Genomic DNA, 6,000 nt, shown 5'->3' on the forward strand with positions numbered 1-6,000 from the left:
TGCAGAACCTCCAACTTCCGTCAGGCTTACCGACGAGCACAATGGGGCTGGACCAGGGACTATAACTTTCCTCAATCACACCTAGCTCCAGCATGCGCTTGATCTCAAGCTCCACTTCAGCCTTTTTTGCCTCGGGAAGACGATACGGGCGTTCTCGGACAACAACCCCGGGCTCTGTCACGATGTTGTGCTCAATCAGAGAGGTCCTTCCGGGTTCTCACTGACTACCTCCCAACGGTCCGGATAACTGTTTCCAGCTCCTGCCGCTGTCTGGGACTTAAGTCCGTGCCGGTTAAGGTCGTGTGTGTGAGCGAAGAGTGAGCGGGCTGGCCGGAGGAGGGATCGGGTCCCTGTCCTTCCACGGTTTCAGCAGGTTCACATGATAAACCCGCTCCTTTGGCCGACGCATTGGGTTGACTCACCAAATAGTCACCAGTCCCTTCCTCTCCTTAACTTCAGAGGGGCCCTGCCAGTGGGCAAGCAATTTAGAGTGGGAGGTAGGCACTAGGACCATGACCCGATCTCCGGGCGGAACTCCCAAGAGACGCGCGCTGTTGTAGTACCGGCCTGTGCTGCTTGAGCCTCCTCCATGTGACTTTTAAGGACAGGCCGAATTTTTCCAAATCTATCGCAGAACTCGCGCGATATACTCCAGTATGTTTGTGGAGGGAAGAGCCTCTTCTTCCCAGCCTTCTTTCAAAATATCTAATATGCCCCGAGGTTGTCGCCCGTATAGTAGTTCAAAAGGGGAGAACCCCGTGGAGGCTTGTGGGACTTCCCGATAGGCAAAAAGGACGAGGGGGAGGAGCTGATCCCAGTTCCTTCCATCCTCGCTGACCACCTTACGCAGCATTTGCTTGAGAGTTTGATTAAACCTCTCTACTAATCCGCCGGTTTGAGGATGATACACCGAGGTCTTTAAATGCTTTATTTTCAGTAATCTGGCAGTCTCCTTGAACGCTTCCGAGGTGAAGGGGTCCCCTGGTCTGTCAAGACTTCTTTGGGGATCCCCACGCCAATACCCCTAGTAATTCCCCGCGATGGCTTTAGAGGTAGCTGAGCGCAACGGAACAGCTTCGGGTATCGTAGCGTAATCCACGAGGACTAAAATGTACTTGTGTCCTCGGCTGAGGGCTCCAGGGTCCCACCAGGTCGACCCCATTCTGTGGAAGGGAACGCCAATCAGTGGAATAGGAATGAGAGGAGCACGGTCCCTCCTAGGAATTTGTCGCAGTTGACACTCCGGCAGGAAGCGCAAAGCACTAACCTCCTCATTAATTCCTGGCCAGTAGAAACGGAGCTTGATCCGCTCCAGAGTTTTTCGGTGCCCAGGTGGCCACCTAGGAGGTGGGCGGTGCTAGCTCACAGACCTGCCGCCGGAAGGTACGCTGCACTAGCAGCAGCCTCGCCTCCTGCCCGCCATGCATTGCTACACGGTAAAGGAGGTCATTATCTAGCACAAAGTAGGGGCCCTGTGGCATCGACTGATTAGTGCGCTGGCCATTGACAAGGACCACTGCATTTTTACAAACTTCAGGGAGTCATCATTCCATTGCTCCCTTCTAAAAGAAGCCGGCGCTTTTAAATTGGAACCGCAACACGGAGAGAGGGTCAGCGCCGACCTCAATGGGCGTGGTTTCTCCCGCCCGCCGCGGCGCTGGTGGATGACGGTTAGCCCGCGACGCCCGGAGTTGCCACGCCAGTCAGGGCGACTGCTTCGCTCTCTGCCGGCTGATTACACGGCGTGGAGGCAGCTTGAGACGGGTTATCTCCGCCCATAACGAGGCCCAAATTAACCCCGGAGTGGTATGTGTCTCACCGCTTTGATTTTAGACCAGTCCCGCCCTAGTATCACCGGGTGTGGAGGATCAGGTAGGACGCTACGGTGAGCTTACTTAACTGACCCTCCGTAACTGATGACACAAGCGGCGGACCTGTACCAGCGGATGTCTCCGTGGACACAGGTTATACCGGTCTTAAAATTTAGCCACTGTTGCGGTTGCACAAAGCGGCGGGCAACAATTGAAATGTTGCTGCCGGAGTCGAACAAACCTGTGGTCTTGTGTCCGCTGGACGCATCACCACGCCAGTATGTGGGACCGCCAACGGATTAGCCAGAGCACACCAACCCTCCTCACCCTCCACCTGCATTCCTCCTTGCCTCCAAGCGGTTTGCGCGCCTGCCCGCTGGACGCCAATACGGGCTCCGGATTGTACAGGGTGGGGCTAGGTCTTGGAACGCACCCGCTGAGTTTGACATGAGGACGGTTCTGCTCCCCAGAGTGTGAGGCCGCCTCTGCGTCTCCATAAGCTCTATGAGCTCAGACATGTTCTTGAACCGCCGCCCCAAACCGCTGGGTGAAGCCACGGGGAAGCGCTTCCAGGAGCAGATAGCAAGCTACCTGCTCTATTATTTGGTAGGGCGTGTTTTCAAATGGCCGTAGCCAATGCCCTACCATTGCCCATAAGGACCAGGCTTGTTTGTTGGTTGGCCGGTCAGGGTCCAACCTCCATTTTTATTTTATTCACCTGCCAGTCTGGGGCACCCCTAGGTGGTAAATGGGGCTTTGGTTTTCAGGGAGGCAGGCACTCTCCCCAAGAGAGCATACTGAGTCCCTTTGCCTCCCTCCAGGGCAGCCCATTCTGTGAGCCCCACCCGCACACCCCTGGCCACTCCAGATGGGCTAGTTATGAGTGCGGGAGCGGAGCCCGCACCGGTCACGCCAACCACGGGCACCCTCCCCGCCTGAATACTCGCCCCGCACGCCCCACCTGGGTATATTGCAGGTCCTGTCCCCTTCTCCTCCGGGACTTCTCCATCCTGCCGACTACGCCACTGTCACAAGAACGAGACATTGACAGATAAAGAGTTGGGGCAGCCACCCGTATATTGTGGTATCCTGGCTGCAAAAGTCGTTTTTCTTTAACAAAATACAGAGCACTGAAGTGCACACAACCGAGTCCAAAACAAGACTAAAGAAACAAAGGAAAAGGGGCAGGTTTTAAAGGGGAGACAGGAAGTGAGGTCGTATGGATCGCACGTGGTCTTCCACCATTGGCTCAGAGTCGGAGGTGACATCAGAGGGACTGGAGCTGGTGTGGCCGACTTCCATTGGCTCAGTCCCGAAGTGATGTCAGGAGATCCAGGTGAAATCCCCGGGATGGTCTACAGGCAAGGGAGAAAAGAGTCAGTGCACTCTGCCACACCCCGCATGCCTCCAACTGCCTTCACTCAAGCCCTTTAGCTGCCTCCCATGCGCACGTGTGTGACAAAATAAACTACGAAATCTAAAGATATAAGAATAATGGAAAATTCTACAGTAGAACACTTTCTAAAAAGAATAAACTTTTGTACAGAAACCTAAAGCCACAAGACAAATTAAAAAGGCAGCTAAAGCAATGACCCTAGTTTTTGCAAAATTGCTTTATAGTCTAGCACTCCTTATCATAATGTCAAAGCCTAAACAGAGTTAAAAGCAGAATAGGAAACTTTATGAATAAAAACACCGGAAAGGAGGGGTTTTGAGTGGAGCCAATGCCAGTCCATGACACCACTAATAGATTTAAAACATTACTGACAGATAATAGGACAGAGATTAATTATTATGTATGTAATTTACTCAATTTATATTCATAATATAAGAAATACCTTCCAACAATTGTCAGCTTGGTATGATCGAACATTTATGCACTTCTTTATGTTTGTAAATGGTCTGCTGTTATCAGACTGGTCTAAGAGAAATTGCCAGACAAAAAGCAATTCAAGCTTAGACTCCATTAATATTTTTCAGTAAATCTGTACAAATCTTGCCCAGAACAGGGATACTGGAGCCAGGCTGGGGGTGATATCTGCCAGTTTGTTACCAGGGTAGCCCAGAAAAAGCAATGTAGGTTAAGGTTGGGTTAAGGGCAATGTCAGTCAGCTAGCAGCACATGTGCAATATATTTGCACAGGTACAGCAAGAGCTAGGAAGAGGATAGTGACTTTTGTAGTTTTAACTATCATTTCATTTATAAGGACAAAGGGTTGAGCATGTACATTATGCTAAAAGTCCTGCTTAGATGTAGCCAGAGCAATGCCTGTATGCACAGCATTGGTTATGAAAGAGGACTTCTAGATTAGGAGTGATCCCAGTGTTAAATTGGACTTTAACCAGAATCTTAAGAATGTGTTAATATTTATATTGTTTAGCCTTTTTTAAAGATAACTATAAAAGATGGTGGCAAGCACTGGAAGATATCCAAACTTTGGATCTAGTCAAAGGAAGGACCTTACAAATGATTAGCACTTTAGCAGTTCTAAAAACAAAAAAATAATTAGGTTTTAGCTTGGTTAACTTCAAGTTTTGAGTAATGCCTTGGTTTTGGTGTTATTGTGACTCTGCTTTGACCTGTGCCTGTTTTATGATGATTCATTTAAAATTTTCACTGAAAAACCAAATTCTAATTATGGCTGTTGATCTTATTTTCAGGTCCATTACATTACATACATAACACATGGGAGAAATGACAAATAGGTGTGGGAATGCATATAAAGCACTGAATGAATGTTGGTGGATAAAAGATTTGCCTTATTGCAATTTCAGATTTAAAAGAGCGGAACTTTGTTGGAGTGTATACTCCTAACAACTATTTAGGTGACTGAGTCTTTTGGGGTTTACTGGAATTTGACAGAGAGGTACTGGCAGGCCAAGATAGTGACAGTGAACAAACTGAAGAGTTAGGTGTGGGAGTAGTACATTGAAGAGATGTGGAATGAACTTTAAATGGGTTAAAAGAGGCTATGGCAAAACATTCGATAACTCAGGAAAAATATTTTTTTCAAAGTATTTCTAATGGAAAGCCAGTAGTCAGACTTTGGATTCAAGAGGAGCAAAGTTGATTCACTGAGAGTGAAATGGTAGAAGATCTCTTTATTGAAGCAGGGATATTTCAGTTTGATAATTCTTTAAGTGTGTATTTTTGTATTTTGACCATAGTATCTTGCATAAGGTGTTGCCCCAACACAGTATTGATTTTCAAGGTTGGGAATGTGTAACATTTGGTTGTATTTGCAGAAAAATGTCTGAACTCTTGCTATTACAACAGATTCTCGTAAGATGAAACTAAGGCTACATCAAGAGTAAGTTTTGTTGTGATTTTAATGGGCAGAACTTAGCAACAGCCATCCGCAGTCGAGGAGAAAACAGTTTACCAAATTATGGGGGTTTAAGTATCATGGAAGATTTTTGTGCAAGTAAGACATGCTGCTAAGTGACATCCCTAAATTAACTTAGTATGACTGATATATTTTGTTATGTATGTGTATTAGACAGTCATTTAGCACTTTGTTATGGCTTGTCTTACCTCAGTTACTAATGAGATCTATTACAGTGTTCTGTGGCAGAGAATGTGAAAATGTGTGAATGACAGCTTAATGCAAAACAATACAAAACATGTTATTTGCTGCTGCTGCCCTCAAGAGGGAGCCATTGTTTCACAGGAACATCTGTTCTAAAATTTTTGTCCCCTCCATTCTAAGCAACAAACTCAGTGAAGCTTGCACAAACATTAACCAAGGACATTCTGTGTATCAGAGAAAAAAAAAAGAAAACAGACTCATTTTTTATATAGCCATTTATACTTGCTGAAGGTGCTAAGAGTCCTTTACTTTTGTGTATAAGGTCACTTTGCTTCATGTTCATGTTTGGTGGGTGAGTATATATATATATACAGTATGTGTGTTTCAGACAAAGACACACTTTTCCTTGCTTTAGCACTCTGCTTCACAGTCTAAAATTTCAAATCAAACAATTCAGATGTGATTAAAGTGCATTTTACAGACTTTAATTTAAAAATGTATTTGCATACATTTTCTGCACCATGTATAAATAACAACAATTTATACATGGTCCCTCATACTTATCTCGGCAGCAACATTCATGTCTCTGGCGACTCTTCCTATGAAGTCAGTAGACGGATTGGGAGAGCATGAGGAGGTCATGAGATAGCTGGAAAGGG

This window comes from Polypterus senegalus, chromosome 3 (assembly GCF_016835505.1).
Source record: "Polypterus senegalus isolate Bchr_013 chromosome 3, ASM1683550v1, whole genome shotgun sequence".
In the NCBI taxonomy this organism is placed as follows: Eukaryota; Metazoa; Chordata; class Cladistia; order Polypteriformes; family Polypteridae; genus Polypterus; species Polypterus senegalus.